This window comes from Thermobia domestica, chromosome 9 (genome assembly GCF_964235325.1).
Source record: "Thermobia domestica chromosome 9, izTheDome1.hap1.1, whole genome shotgun sequence".
NCBI lineage: Eukaryota > Metazoa > Arthropoda > Insecta > Zygentoma > Lepismatidae > Thermobia > Thermobia domestica.
Window position 1 is genome coordinate 181,125,004 of NC_137462.1, and position 17,168 is coordinate 181,142,171.

The 17,168-nt window shown below is 36.0% G+C and overlaps 1 protein-coding gene across 7 annotated transcripts in view; it reads right to left on the reverse strand.

The window, feature by feature from the left end:
- Positions 1 to 6,376, reverse strand: part of east (enhanced adult sensory threshold) — a 52,345-nt gene extending 45,969 nt beyond the window's left edge. The window contains exons 1-2 of one of the 7 annotated variants that reach the window (XM_081725562.1): positions 6,024 to 6,214; positions 159 to 404 (exon numbers count right to left, since the gene is read on the reverse strand). The gene's annotated coding sequence lies outside the window, so the exon portion shown is untranslated. The other 6 variants (XM_081725561.1, XM_081725563.1, XM_081725565.1 and 3 more) reach the window with 6 other exon arrangements.
- Between the last annotated feature and the right edge of the window lie 10,792 nt (positions 6,377 to 17,168).

The following is a 17,168-nucleotide window of genomic DNA, read 5'->3' on the forward strand; positions in this document are numbered from 1 at the left end:
TACATCCGCAATCAAAGCTGTCGCATTCGTAAAATACTATGATATTATTCTTAATGGTAGTTTACACTTAGTTAAAACATACCTGCTTTTAACAATATTCGTATAATTATAAGCATCAATTTGTATTACCAAAGACATGCATTTTTTCGAGACTGTACCTCAAGAAGAATCACACTGTTCACAAAAGCAGATGTGTTGTTTTCTCTGTCATGTTCGTAATCGGCTATTTTGTACTTTTTTTTAAATCACTTTGCTTCTGAAGTATTCAGAAATGTCTTGTCAACAGTATATCAAGTCAGATCTTTTCTTATTATCTGAATCCTGATATTCTTTACAGAAGTTGTCGGGAAGGAGCTAACAGCAGTTATGTATATAAACACGTCCGTAACCGCGAACTGAAACGCCTGAAAAAAAAAAAAAAATGCAATTTATCAGATTAATATGGCGTTGGATAACCTTCGTCAACCTCTGATGAGACGTGGAATTGAGTAACAGAGGTCTGAATTGTAGCAAGTGGAATACTATACTATTCTGCATGCAGTGCATCACAGTTTCGTGAGAGAGAATGGAGATGGAAATGTGCGCCAAATTCTGTATCCAAAACTAACTATAGATTTCCAATTATCTTGTGGTCTGTTTATCAGGTAGGCCTGGGGAGCTGTTCAACTTCATCTCGATATTCTACAAACACGCTTTAATAGTTTCAGTTGTGTGAATGAATGCGTGCATTATCGTTCTGGAATATGGTGTCATTGCCGGGAAACACCTTCATTATAAGTGGTCCTCTAAAATGGCGACATAATAATAACGAGAAGTGACGTGACTGGTAAAAATCAGCACAGTATCGACCTTAAAAAAAAAGCTTGACGATTATGTGCCAAGGCTAAGAGAGACAGTGATGTCTGGTGTAATAATGTAAGTGGGAAGAAACGAGAGAACTCCGAGAAAACCCATGCACAGTATTTCTTTACCACAAAGCCCATTTAGCGAGAGCTGGGATCGAACCAGGAACCCTATGCCCGAGATTAGCGCTCTACTACTGAGCGACCGTGTCTCCGGCACCCACTGAAAAGCAAACGATAATACGATTTATAGTATCACAGAGCCGCCATCTTGTTTCAAAGGTTGAGCGGATACACAGTGGATCAGACGTTTCTTTGGGCTACTACCACACATAAACAAGGCTCGTTGTTTGAAATAAGGTGAATGATGACTCGTTCGACCATACTACATTTCCCAGTTATCAGTGATCCATGTTGCATGTTCACAGCATTATTAGCGACGTGCTTACGTGTTATGGTCCCCCATCAGTGATTTCACTCGCGCAACCCGATCTCGTAAACCCATGTCATTAACTCGCGGAGGACTTAGATTGTCGACACAGGCTGGGAGATACTATTTGAGGTCCTCTGTCACTTCCACCGCAGTCGCACGACGGTTCTGAAATACAGGGTAGAATGAGAGTATGAAAAAAACGTAAAAACCCCGAGTTAACCAATGGACACGATGTTGTTCACCACAAATTCACGTGGCGGCCGCGGTGGCTCAGTGGTAGAGCGTTCACCTCTGGTACTTGGGGTCCCGGGTTCGCCAAGTGAGCTTTGTGGTGGACAAACACCGTGTGCGTGGGTTTCCTCGGGGTTCTCCCACTTTCTTCATTCCACCATTTCATTCATTACTCATCATCACCGTCTCCTTTAGCCTAACCGGCATAATCGTGGGATGTAAAACTCGAAGATTTCATTTCATTTTTCATTTTCAAATTCAAGTGGCCAACAAGGGACCTCTAACACAAGAAGTTACGTGTTCGACCACTGAGCCACCGTACGTCTCTTGGCTAGTTGGAAATGTAGTTTGGACAATCTAGTGTCTATTAATGAACACTTACGTAGGTTGTTGATGTGATACTATACAACAAAAGGAGGGAATCCCGAATTTTTAAATATATATTTTAACTGTATTTCCTGGCCTAATCATGTCTTTTTGCACTCTTTGAATTACAAATTTTTGATAATTTTATAACTTTAACAACTTAATATTTGAATTAAATACTATAATGTAAGCGTTTAAGACGCTATCGAAAAAAGCTACCAAATAGCAGTATTACCACTTTTACCAGATATCCAAAAAAGTTCGTGCCGCTGGGATGAAAAATGAAATTCAAACGGTTGGTGTCGGAGTCTGGATGACGTCAATGTTGACAATCCCGGCAACCGACAGTCAGTGCAGAGTTGTGAGGCGTGTTGAAAGCGGTTCTGTAGGAATTACAATCCAGAAGTTACCATTCAGCGTCAAAGGATGTTTTATGGCCGTGTTTACTTTATGACTTCAAGTTGGGCAGCAATGCTACGGAAGCCGCTTGAAAGATATGCTCTGCATTTTTAGAGGTATCGTATCACTGAGTAAGCACACAGTAAGAAAGTGGTTCAGTCCACCTGGATCCGAATATGAGCTTCCAAGACAAGACTCGAGCTGGATCTTCATACCCTATCGACGAAGCTCTGCTGAAGAGAACATGGAGCTTCATCCACATCAATTATGCAAGGAACTTGCACAAGGGCTTGGAGTGCCAGAGGAAACTATTCGATTGCATCTGCTCCAAAACGAAACATTCATCAAAAGGAGATACTGCTCTGTATTTGGTGGACCACCGCTGGTATTGGGCACTTCGAATTGCTAGAATGCTAGAGCCATAACAGTTGAGGTGATCTTGTTCAGCTGCAAAGAGTTGCACCTACACTTCGTCAGAAGCAGCCAGTACTACTCAACAGGAAAGAAGTGATCTTTCTTCAAGACACCAGACCTCATATGGCGAATGCAATCACGGTGATAAACACAACACCAAAGGACTTCTTTTTCAGGGTCAAGAACTTTCACAAACGTAGGATTCGTAAGTTCGTAACTCGCTTAGAACATGTAATTAAAGCTGAAGGAGTTTATTTTACTGAACGGGTCGGTATTTCTTACTGGGAAATACGGCACGAACGTTTTTGAATATTTCGTAATTCTTAAGTATACTATGAATAAAGTATCATTCAAACCTCCATGTTACGTCATGGTACAATTCACCTACCGTAAAACATGACTAGAGATATATATGACACAATCATCATTACTACCGAACTACGTCGGTTGGTATTCCTTTGGAATTACAAGATCTTCTGCAGCGGAACTAAACATTATTCATTAGCACGAGGCAATCTCCGAATATCATTTGCACCTTTGTACGCACGAGTACAAGATATTTGCCCTGTTTGAGAAAACATATTTTAAAAACAACTTCTTAGATCTTCATAGAATTCAAGGTATTATTCAGCTTGCTGATTACTATATAACCTAAAAAAAAGTAATCAAGAATGTAACAATCGCTCAATAAACAGACTTTAAAAAATACTCTCGAAGAACGTGTCAAACTACTGCAATTGACTGACAACGCACTTATTCTTCAACGCACCAGAACATCGTTGATACGGTGTTCTGGCGCAACCGTATCAACACAAATACTAGTACATTATAACCGCCTTAATAAGGGGCTCTGCTTCAGGTTTCTTTACATCAAGCCTTCAATTACCGAATTGTGGCACTTTCAACACATTCTTTTAAAAAATTACAAAGTAGATAATATATGTAAATAAAAACTTGAGAGGGACTCTAGGCACCCTTACAGTGCATGATAGTTTAATACATAACCACGGTGTAATTCTCGCTACACCCTCGAAGTATCATTACAAATTACTAAAATACTTTAGAAGGTACAGTAGAAAAACACTCAAGTATTTGTTTACATTACGGGGGTTAAGTTCCAAAGTTGGGCGTCCGTTTCCAGCAAAATTTTTAAAATTTACAGGAAAGATATGGATAATTTGATCGTTTTTGTGCTTGATAATATATAAGAGTCTCAAAAAATCTGTTTATTTGTTATATATAAGCGGTTATAAACATGGGACTATACGGCGAGCGGAGGGAACTAGTTGGCGGAAGGTAACCGAACAGTTGCATTGTCCGAAAGAAACGAGCATTTATGTTATCAACATGGCGAATGTACAACGGCAATGAAGTAACAGTTTTAACATTTGTGAAGCAATACGCTGATAACGAGCAAAATCTTTTAAAAGTTTGTAAAGAGCACGGATTAATGAACCTAATAACAAATTGCTGGAAGTGTGGAAAGGAGATAACAGCGAAAAAAAAGTGGCGAAAGCGGACGCCCAACTTTGGAATATATGCCCATTACGGGAGCTTAATGGGCTTAAGTTTCAAAGTTGGAAGTTCTGGAACCTAGGCCTATGGGAAGGTTCTAAAACACGGCTGTCCCTCTATGTAGATTAATAGCTAGGTTGGTTTCGTTCTGTACCAAAATCTAATATTTAATTTACATAGTATTGCCGAGCGAGCCTTAGCGGGTGAAGGCGAGTTAGAGCACCGCAGGGCATGTGGCTTTCTGTCTTTATTACAGCTAAATGAAAAGGGGGACATGCGTTCTAGAACCTTGCCTCTCTCTCTCTCTTATATATATAAACGAACTATTTGGCAAGCGGAGGGAACTATTTGGTGGTAGGTTACCTCATGGTAGGATTGTGGGAAAGTAATAAGGATTTGTATTATAAATACGGCTGCAGGTATACAGGCATGTTGCCCTGCATATGAGGTAACAGTAATAGTTAGTGAAACAATGTGGTGATAATCAGAAAAATCTATTAAAAGTATGTGAAAGTCATTGCTTACTATATCTATGAATAAATTGAAGAAAGTAAGGTAAGCAAATAACTGCAAAGAAACGAGGAGAAAGTTACTTTTCAGTGTAACGGTAAATAATGTAACCAACCTGGCCACTAACCCGCCTTCACTCGTTCGGCATTACTATATGAATTGGAGTTAGGTTTAGATATGTCCCTTCGCCTTTTATAAAAAATTAGGAAAATGAGGTAAAAAAATGATTTGAAGTTCTTATGTGGTGTTTAGGTGTGTAGGTTTGGCAGTAAAGTTACGTTTAATACGAGAAAAGATATTTAGAATTGGGTACTATTTGCATAACACGGACGATTTCGATGATTCAGCAGAACGGTAGTCATATAGGATGGCGAATCGGTGCGTTGAATGTGATATATCTGAATTGAGTTTTATAGAATTATATAGGAATAATGAAGAGAACTTATTACATTTTTATGAGAAGCATATACTACTGAATTTGTGATAACTGAAACTTCTATGAAAGCCGGGTCGTTACTATTCTCGTCGAACTAAAGAATTACCGGGTAACCCAACCTAACAGTTTTTCATGTTTCAACTGCTTTTTTGTACGTTCCAAACTAGAGGGACGCCTGTAAACTTAAGTCGTGAATTGAGTTTTAAAGTAAAAACTGATGATTTTTAAATTTTCGTAACTTTTATTATGCTTTTGGCCGAAAACTAGGAGAATGACAAACTTCGGAATAAATGCCGCTTAAGGTATATTTCTGTATTAAGCCCTAGTTTTTCTAAATGTCCTAATTTCTTCCGAACATAAATCAATTACAAACATGGATATAATTTTAAAATTACTGTATATGTATAAAATAAGATGGAAATTCATAACAGAAAAACTTGTAATCAAAGATGCACTAGAACTACACTCTTCTATAATGGTAACTGTATCTTTAAACTGTGCCGGTAATAATGATTTCTTTTGATTGTTAATTTATTTTTCCATGTAAGTATCTCAAAATAGACATAACATTTTTATCCTGTCAGATTTACGCAATTTTTCACCCCACACAAATTTTGTGATGAACCAAGTATGCATATAATATGTATATTCATATACCGCTCTAGATTTCCATATTCTTGTGATTTATTCATGAAGTCGATGGCCCTTGACTGAGTGATATTTAATTTAATTGCTCAAAGCGATCATACACTTTAGTAAATACCTTCACACATTTCCCTTCTGTCAAAATTTTACACGACAAAGCTGTTTCCAAACTGGGATTGTTACCCCCACCCCCCTAAGGTTAGAAAATAGAAAACAAAAACCTGACACTCACCTTCCCTCAAAAATGCTACGAGATCCAGCAACGAAACTGACGCTATCACACTATTCTGAGGACTTTCAAAAATAAAAAAATACACAGTATACTTTCTCACATATCATCAATTGCAAATTAATTCACACAAATTATTACTATTGTATTTTGAAGTAAAATATCCTTATCTCGATTTTATTTACGAAACTACCACTTACCGTCACCATTCTTTGAGTAGTGCATGTAATGAATTTTAGCCTTGTATATTTAACTTCTTTCTTCTCGAAATATTTAGATTAAGTAAATATTACGGATCACCAAACTCAACTATTTTCTTTTTCTATGAAAAATATGAACTGTGCAATGATAATGAACGAAACTTAAGTAATTTCCCATCAGTAAAACAAAAATGAAAACAATATTCTATTTACTGTAATTCAGTAAACTGATTAAAAATAACCTAGAATGATTTCTCTTCTGTAGGAAACATACTGAAGTTGATTAAGGAAAAACGTTAAATAAGATTATTACGTATTTATCAGTAGAAGTAAACTTGTATTATTTAAATCGTGCTCAGTATAATGGATTATTATTATTATTATTATTATTATTATTATTATTATTATTATTATTATTATTATTATTATTATTATTATTACATTTTACACCAGTGACGAAGGCAGACTTTTTAAAAATTATTATTATTACTGACCAGAACAAATGCTCAAGAGCTATACGTGCGGAAATAACTGCATTCACCATAAAACCATGAAAAATTAGAGGTATCAGCATTAGTATTGAGCAATAACTTTTACTAATTTTCTAGTGTTTCTACTTCATGATATTTTACATGTCAAAAGCATATTACAAGACTAGTACCTTTGAGAAATAGGTTCAGGACAAACGCAGAACCGGTGACACACATATATACGTACACACATTCACATAATTTAAAAGAATCATATGATGAGTTATATATGCAATGTTAATGAAATAAATGGACTTCGAAAAGTTCTTTAAGCTTCACCCACTGAAAAAGTCCCTTCGCGGTGTTTATATGGAAATGACGGAACTGGTGCCCAAAAATCTATGTGAAGTCTAAGGACTTATGTGGATATAGGGCAAATAGAGGGAGTTTGATTTTTTTCTTTAATGACATATTGTAAAACTGCATGTGTAACAATTTTCTTTCTATTACCTATGTTAAAGCGAAGTCATTCTTGCCGCAAAAATTTTAATTTAAAATTATATTAGATGAGTTTGATTGCCTACACTATGTTCTAATTATTTTACGATTACAGAGACAGACTTAAATTATGTTATTGAATTTCCTCGCTGTAAATAATATTTAATTATTACATATACAAACTGCAAAGATGCCGGATCAAATTTATTGTGAATGATTTGTGAAAAATTAGCTTTGCATTACCACAAATAATTTATTTTGGCTTTCGCTTTAAGCTCTTATCTTATGAAAGACAATTCAAATTATGAAGACCATAGTCATATTAGGAGCGTGAAGATGCTGAATATCGGATGGTTTCCCAGTAATGGATATCGAGAAATATTCCATATAAGGTGATGCTCCGTAGTGGTTGTTATTGTAGCTGTACACTAATTGGTCGGCCATACGCTCTTCAATTCTTATCTTTTACTATAAGTTTGTCTGTGTGGTGAAGTTTTGTTTTGTTTGTTTTAGTGTTATGAAATATCGACTTAAAAGAGTCATTTTATATTACGGTGTTTTGGTAGTTCTTTTTGTTTACGTTTAGGCATATAGTTGAAAGTTTTCACAAGACCTGCGTTGTCAAATATCGGATATCCGATAATAGGAAACTATTGATTAGATTATTGTTCGATTATTACAGATAGCAGAGGCCACAATCTGTCATTATTCAGAGCTAGAGGGTTTAGTATGGAAAAAGAAATCGCCTTTTATAATATGTTAGAACCTGAACTTAGAAAGATGGGCAATAATCCAGCTAGTGTTCAATGTAAACGAAACAAATCACTATGATTCAGTCGCGACTTGTAAGAGTTATTTCTGTGAAGAGGAAAAATAAGGTCGAAACTCTTCTGTCACAAGAAAGAGGCTCGTTGATGACAATTGTCTCATGTATGAGTGCAACCGGAATTTTTATATCGCCATTGATCGTATTTCGCAGGAGAAATGTTAGCCTGAACTTTTGGACGACAGTTCTTCAGGAACTATTGCTAGATGCTATCTTTCTAGATGTATCGAGGCTTATATTTTTACAGACTGACTTCAACATTTCCTAAGCTATAGGAAACCCGCTCAAAAAGATCCAGTTGTTTTGATTTGAGTTTATCATTATTTCCATACAAGAAATCTTGATCTAAGAAGAAAGCATGATGTAATAATTGTGTCAAAACTCTTCATCAAACACATCACAGACTTTTACCCACGGATATTTCATTCATGTGACCTCCTCAGACTTATACTCACAAGATGTTGATATCGTACGGACATCAAACCATACATACAGAGCTCTATTGACCTACCAAGTTGGAGAGTTGATAGGAAAGACATATGCAAGAACTTTAGTTTTGAAAATAGATATTAGCGACTTTAAGAATAGTGGTATTATTCTTTTTGACCAAAATAAGTTTTCTAAAGCAGACTTTATTCCTATTGAAGATGCCAGAGCAGACGGAGAATTATCTGTACAAGAAAGTGTCTCAATAGAGGAATTAGGCACACCGCTTCTTGCCTCACCTTCAGGCAACTCTTCACATAAAGTTTCAACTTCACAAGTTTCTGAATCTTCCAAGACAAAACTCTCTTCTTTCGGCATTCAACCATCACCAAACTTACCTGTACGATCCTCAAATCGTGGTAGGGGTCGTTCTGCTGAAAATACTGCAGTCCCGGAAAGAAAAGTCTGGAGGAACCTAAAGCTCAGCAAAAGGATACAAAGGGAAGTGGTGGAAGTGCCCTAGAAGAACTCCAAATATCTTGCAACAAGAAGCCATTTTCTTGTACGAAACAAAATCGCAATGAGGTGTAACAGACCGATTAACGGTTGTGTACATTCTATTTGAGTTGGCTCCCGGATTGTAATGTTTACCCGTATTGTAATGTTTACCGGTTGCTTATGCAGCGTTAAAGTTGGTTCGTGTATTTTAATACTGCACCCGAGTGCCTCCAAAGATTCGTTTTGAGGTTAATTTGTTTCGTTGCCGATGAAATAAATGGCACAAAAGGGTTATTAGTTTTATATGCGATATGCAAAACACATATGAGATACGCAAACACACCAATAGTTTATCACAAAATTTCGAATTGTTTCTTTTTACAATGTTTTTCGCGTTACTATAATAATTCAACTCAGGTTATAGCTTAATATAGTGAAAATTTAATTTACACTTTTACTCTACTTTAATTTACCTTAATTTACTTTACCTCATAATAATATCAATCCAGAAATACGATCGTACGACAATTTTACTTATCATGTTATTTCTCGTTATTGCTTTCCGTCATTCTTTTGTTAAGAGCATAGCGATCATTTCGGTTACGGTCGCAAGAGGGCATAGGAATCGCTATACGTAAAGCTAACATCGCCAAGATGGCGATTCTTTTACATAGCGGGAACGATGGTTGTTATAGTGATATTAAACAACTGCAAGAACTAACTAGGTGAGTTTTTAAAACCTTCATTACAGGAGTACTTCTAATACTCGGGAGATGTTATTTAAGAGGTAAAACGATTGCTTATTTACTTAGGGTTTTGTATAATAACAGAAATAATATAAATTTGTTTTTGTTCGTAGTCGACTATGCAATATTAAATCGCTATTATTAAGGTCTGGTGAAGCGAGGATGATGACGCAGTGAAACGCCGTTTTACAGTATAAAATAACGATGGCTTAAGTCGGTTCCTCAGAAATAGAAATTTCGTAATCAAAAGTGTAGAATTTTGGAAGTTAACCGTACAAATCATTTATTGGAAAACCTGACCTATTTTGGGAGAAAAAAGGAACACTGAGGAATCCGACAGAAGTGAAAATTCCATAAAACAAGTTTTGGCTAAAGCCATCGAGTGTTACTTCCGCCATTACGAGTGATAGCGTAATGTGCAGGAAGTAGGTTTGTTGGAGTTCATCTCATCAGATAAAGGGACCAAGTCCCATATTCAATAGGACGTGGAACCAATACCCGAGGAGATTGACTGCAACGTGTAATAAATAGGTTTACTAACCTATTCTGTCCTGTGAAGCCGGGAATCCAGGTGACAAGGACTGAGAGGACTATTTCGTAGGAACCCCATCGATTTGGTAATCTCTATCCATTTTATCTTATTTTCTTCTTGTTCCGATCATAAACAGATTCATTAACTCATCAAATGGAGTGCTTTGAAATAAATATGTGTAGTTAAAGTAAAAGGCGTTACGCGTTTAGACAGCTCATCCCGTTACCACTCAATAGAATGATATTATAAGAATATGTGATCAACATCAAAAATTGTTGGTGAACTTTACTTTAAGCGCACCGCTTGATATTAATATTTTCCGTGTGAGAATTGATACGGTTTCCCTTTATTGTTAGATTAAGTAATATCTCCGCTCTGAAATGTCATTTTAACGTGTACCTTATTAAATAATGTGTTTAGGTTGCTTAGGTTAGGTAAGATTTAAATTTAACGTGTCCTATAATATACATCTATCTTGATTGTTAGGTTAGGGAGTCAAATTATGTGTTTGCTGTTAAATAATGTACTTTTGTGTGGTCTTGTGATATATTTCGGGAAAAATATGTCTCAATTGCTTGTTTAGGTTAGGTAAATTGAACTTGTGTGCTTACGGTTAAATAACGTGCTATTATTTTGTCTTGTGATATATTTTGGAAAATACATACTTTGATTGCTTGCTTAGGTTACGTAAATTGAACTTGTGTGCTTACGGTGAAATAATGTCTTGTTATTTTGTTTCGCGATGTATTTTTTTTTACATGTATTTCCAAATTGCGTAGGTTAGGGCTTTATGTAGGTTAAGAAATTATATTTTGAAAATGATCTCGTCCATATGACTCGGGTCTTAAATGTAAAAAGGATTTTGGTAATTTAGGATAGTAAATATACCGGTTTTTTTCATTGTTGTTGTCTTATGATATGTGAGTGCATACTTGATCTATGCAGATTTCAGATATATTTAAAATCTTGTTCGAATATGCTTCCGTGCAAGACTCTGTCTTGGGCATATATTTAGTTTAAATGTGCCATTCACGCGTCATGGAATTTCTTACATATTTGCCTCATCGGAAGTCAACGTAGTGAACTGATGTTCAACTTTACTGATAAACATATACGTACTTACATTTATTCAATTTGTCGATCTTAAACACAATTTGAAATTTATTATGTGTCCATTGCTCTTGAAAAATTAATGACATTATATTGTGAAGTTAGAAGTGATAATAATGGTGATAATGACGTTCTAATCTCTCATAAAATATGTAAACCCTGGCGTAGAGAAGTAGAAGTAGAGCATTTTCTTTTTTTTCCATTTGTAAATATATCATCTCATTAATCGTAGATTTTTTTTGTAGATGTATTATGTACGATTGATACATGCTACTTGATTGTTCTAGAGTACAATGAGAAGGTAGTAGCAGTCATGTAGGCTTATGTTGTCGCCTAACTCAAATGATATGTACAGGGTTATAAATCGTGAACGTCTATTTAGTAATAATTTTAATAATGATAATGTCATTTTGTTAAATGAATAATTTGAGCATATGGACTGTTATCCTTAAGTGATCACGAACTGAGTATGTATTGTAAAAAATATTGAAATGTGAGAATGGATACAATTTTTTTTGATATTAAGTCAATGTAAGAACATAATATCGTAATTGTTTTAACGTACTGCGATGTAGGCAAATATTTAACAGATTTTATTCTGTTGCTCTTGAGAATTACAATGTAACTGTTGACTGATTGGCACAAATAAACAATCACGACCAAATCTAAATTTTATAATTTCGAATACTGCTCATAGAGTTAAGCATATGTAAGTTTGATATTTTTTTTTCTTTCATTCAACTTAACGACGTTGAGTCTTCTTTCATTTCGATTGGCCACTTAACAAGAATTTGGAATCTTTTGACGAAATTTGTTGCGCATGCTTGAACTGATTTTTTTTAAGCTAACATAACCTAAACATTAAGTTAAAACATAACCAAAGAAAATGGTTTGTTATAAATTGGTTTATTCTCGAGATTTTCTCATCCCTGGAAAAGATTGTTATAAATCGGCGACCCTTTGCTATAATATGTGAAGCTAGGCAGTTATAAACTGGCAATACCAATCCAGGATTTGCCTGATACATATTCATTAATTTTCAATACCCTTAAAACGGTGTGTTATAAATTGGCGACTTCAGCTTTAGGATATTTGTTTACTTGATAAAGTATTCTGTTTTGTGCTAAGCGAGATGAAAGCTAAATAATGAGTGGATATAACGATGATGAGTTGCTAAACGCGTGACCCAATTAATATGATGTAAGATGAGTGAAACAGATATAATGCATGAGACTGAAGAATATAGTTGTTGTAATGGTGCAAATAGTGTTGAGAACGCGATTGCAATTTGTTGCGAGAGTTGTGACAAATGGTACCATATGAATTGTTTAAATATACCGGAAAAGGAACAAGAAGTGTTAAGACACTCAGAGGAAAATTGGTATTGTGCAACTTGTGCAGGTAAACAATCTGTAGAATCAGATGGGGAAGAAGTGAGACGTACACAAAACCCAAAGAAAGTTGCTCCAGAAATTGAAATTGGTGGAGGTCCGCTTCTAGATAAGTTAGTGGACATAATTAAAGAACTAAAGTCTGAGGTTTCTGAGGTACGGAAGGAATTAAAGTCTGAGGTTTCAGCAGTAAGAGTAGAACTGATCAATCAGATGACCGTTAATAAAAATGATTTAATTGCAGAAATGAAAACTGAATTAAATAAGATGAGTAGTGAAATTTCGTCCTTGTAAGAATCTTTTGCGTCAGTAAAAGGGGAATTAAAAACTGAAATATCTAAGTTAAGAATTGAAATTGATGAGACAAAAACTAATTTAGGACAAACCGTAGAAAATGTACGCGATAGTTGTATGATGGAAGTAAATAATGTAAAACAGGATATGACTAGTCTTAGGTTAGATTTAGATAAAGTAACCGTAGATGTTAGTGAATTTAATGAAAATGTGAATTGTAAATTAGAAGCTACTACTAAAGAAGTGTCAGTGTTGAAAACCCAATTCGGGAACATAACTTCCAAATTTGAATCTGAATTGAAAGGTGTCAAAGAGCGACAAATTGATGACTATAGGAAATTCCGGGATGTAAACGAACATACCGTGAATATGATAAAGATGTTAGAACGTGACATGGTTGACGCATATCGTCAAAATCGGGAACGATGTGAGCGGAACACCGATACTTTGAAAAAATACTCGAGTCGGGTGATGCAAATGTAAATAATGAAAACTTTCCTCTTGAAGAGAATTTGACGGCTAGTAACCGAGGTCATCAAGATGATAGGGAACCTTCAGTTCCAAAATTAGGTGAAAGTCGATTTAAAGAAATCATAAATATGACTGAGATGTCCTCCTCGTCCGATGTGGAAGAAATTAGGAATAAACCCCCACACAAACATAAGAAAATGAGACAAAGAAAGAAAGAATCGCGTTGTGAAACATGCACTGAGCGGTGTCCTCCGTTAGATCTTGTTATTAATAATCACGAAACCGAGGGTATACCTAAATTAGATTGTGAACATAGAAAAGATGACAACGGTCCTTCGTATAAAAGGGGTGCAGGAACCTATCTAAAGGAATTGCATCATTTCCCAAAATTTGATGGGCAACTGACCCAGGGAATGGCAAAAATCTTTCTAAATGATCTTTTACATACAATGAACATGTATGTTCTCACGGATAGGGATAGGATGTATATAGTGGGACGAGTTTTAGAGAAATCTGCAAAGATCTGGTATCATAGTGTTGCTTCTCAGATAAAATCTTTCCCTGACTTTTTGCGGCTTTTCAAACTGCAATACATATCGGAGCGATTGGAGAGGGCACAAAAGCGCCACCTCTACTCACTACGATATGACAAATCAAAACATTCTTCCTTGTTAGGGTTTGTGCGGCATATTGTCGAAAGATATAATTCAATAGTAACTTCACCTTCAGATCAAGAGTTGAAGGATCTGATTTTAGATTGCCTTCCTGAGGAAGAAGCGAAAATTTTGAAGTTAGGTTCAGTCAGCACAGTGCAAGACCTGATGCTACGAATAGCTGAGTTAGAATGTAGTCCAACTCCTTCCTTAGGAAATCAGGGTAGTTCAAAATTTCCACCTAGGAAACCACAGGTTAGGAAAACATTCTTCTTACCTAATAACACTAATCGAACCGACAATGCAGTGCAAACGGAGCCGATCTGCAATGAAGGTAGTGTAAGAGAAAATAGCTCCAATTTTCAATTTGGAAACAAACCTCAAAATTTCAACGGGAGATCATACCGTAATAACTGGAAAAGAAACCGAAATCAGAAACAAGCATGGGAAAAGAATAGAAATAATAACTTTAGACCCATGAACGGTATTCAGCCGGTTCCGATGTATGGGGGTGTACCAGTACCAGTACCTTACACGGTACCGGGAATGTATAATTTTAGTAATATGAAACCGGTTATGATGCCAGGTCCTTCTGTTGCTATGGTAACTTCTTCATTTCCCCAAAGCTTACCTGTTGTGACTACTGTTACTTCCGCTTTGCGTCCACCGTATCCTTCGGTGACTGCGGAACCGACAAATCCGGTAGTTGTTTCGGAAAACATGTTGAGCAGTCGTCACTGAGGGGAGACGACGGCTGCTCCAACCAACTTCTCTCCCCGAATCAAAATGTTAGTAAACTTTATTCTTTTGAGAAAGAAAATGTGTCGATTGAAAGTGAGTCTTCTTTAAAATTACTGACTTATTTTGTGTTAAAAGAAGAAGAAGGGAATATGTCCAAACAAGATTTCGAGATATTTCCTTCCCCTTCTATAGATTGCAAGGTGGGGGAAATGCGAATTAAGTGTATCCTTGACACGGGCGCTGAGTTAAATCTTTTAAATTATAATATTTGGCAAAACCTACAAAATTCCTTTCGTTCGGCAAAACTCAAACCAGTGCCAAGTGTACACTTAACTGCGTTTGCAGGCAAGGACAATTTTCCTGTTAAGGGATTGCTTGAATTAACCTTAAACATACAAGATAATCTTTTTAATGTCCCAGTCTTTGTCGTGAAGGACATGAAAGCTGGACTGTTATTGGGCTCGCCATTCTTTGCTAAGTTTAGAGTTACTTTGGATAGTCATAACAGAAAGTTAATCTTGAAAAATAATAGTGAGGAAGAAGTAACTTTGGATATCTCTTATCCAAAGATACTCCTTGTTCATTTAGATACTAATTCGGAATTACGTGAACCTAACCAAATTCTTTCTTCTTCTCACGAACAATGTAGAGATTACGGTGAGATTTCTGAACTGGAAATCAAAGACTACATTAAAAGTCGCGATGATTTAGATGATGATATAAAATTAAAATTAGAAAATTTGCTCCTTAAATTCAAGCACTTATTTTGCGAATATCCCAAACCCATTCGATGCGAACCTTATAAAATAGAATTAACAGACCAAGAACCCGTGGTCGGAAAGATCTATCCAATCCCTCTGGCTATGCAAAAAGAGTTTGAGGAGGAGTTGAATAAATGGATAAGGTTGGGGATAGCTAAAGAACATCCTAGCAGTTACCGCAATCCGATACATTGCGTTAGAAAGTCTTCTGGGGGTGTGAGGCCTGTAATTGACCTCAGATTACTGAACTTAAAGGTCGTAAGTCCTAAAATACAGGTCGAACCTATTAATGAAATTCTCACTCGCATCTCTGGAGCTAAAATCTTTAGCTCCATGGATGCTACAACGGGATATTATGGTATTCGACTGCATCCAGATTCCTTCGCATCCACAAGCTTCATATATTTAGGTCGACAGTATGTATTATGTGTCCTTCCAATGGGTTTAAAGTCAAGTCCTAGTATCTTCCAAAATGTGATGAATTCATATTTTGGATTAGATACTAGACATTTTGTTGTAGTATATCTTGACGATTTAATGTGCTTTAGTTCTACTTTCGATGAGCATTTCATTCATTTAGAACAACTTTTTGAAATTCTAACCTTTGGAAATTTTGCGCTAAATTTCAAGAAATGTCAGTTCGTCAAGTCTGAAATTTTATTTTTGGGACACATTGTGAATGGGAAGGAATTGAAGCCGAATCCCAAACACAACGAAGCGATAAAGTACTTTCCGATACCGAAAACCAAGAAGAAACTTAGATCCTTCTTGGGCATTCTTTCTTGGCGGAGAAAATTCATTCCTCAGTTCGCTGCTCTAACAGCGCCGTTTTTCGATTTGTTAAAGAAAGACAAGAAATATTGTCTAACTGAGGAATTGCTGAATAGATTCCAACAATTGAGGGAATTGTTGAGTGAGCCTCCAGCACTCAGTCAACCTAATTTCGACCAACCGTTTCACTTATTTTCAGATGCGTCTCTAGAAAATTTGGCCGGCTATCTGGCTCAGTATGATGATACTGGAGAACTTCTCGTTATCGGATACGCAAGTAGAAAATTAAAGTTATATGAAGTTTCCTATTCGATTTTTCAACTGGAGTTGCTGGCAGTATTGTTTCTATGCGAACATTTCTCATATTATATTTTAGGTAGAAAAGTTACAGTCCATTGTGACAACAGCGCAGTGACATACGCTTTTACGTTACAGAACTTAGATCCCCGAACCACAAAAATTTTATTAAAGTTACAGAGGTTCGATCTTCGGTTCGAGCACATAAAAGGGGTGGACAATAAAATAGCCGACATATTGAGTCGTAATACTCCGGAGCTCCCTGCCGAACCTGAAGAATATCATGTTAATTCTGTTAATTTTGTTAATTTTGTTTGCTATGATGAGAGTACGTGGTTCACTGTAAATGAGTTAATGCAAATGCAAGCGGGTGATAAGTACTGTAACGAATTAAAAGCGAAAATGTCAGACAGTGCCGATTCTCGAATTCGTATAGTAAATAATTTGGTCTATATTCAAAATT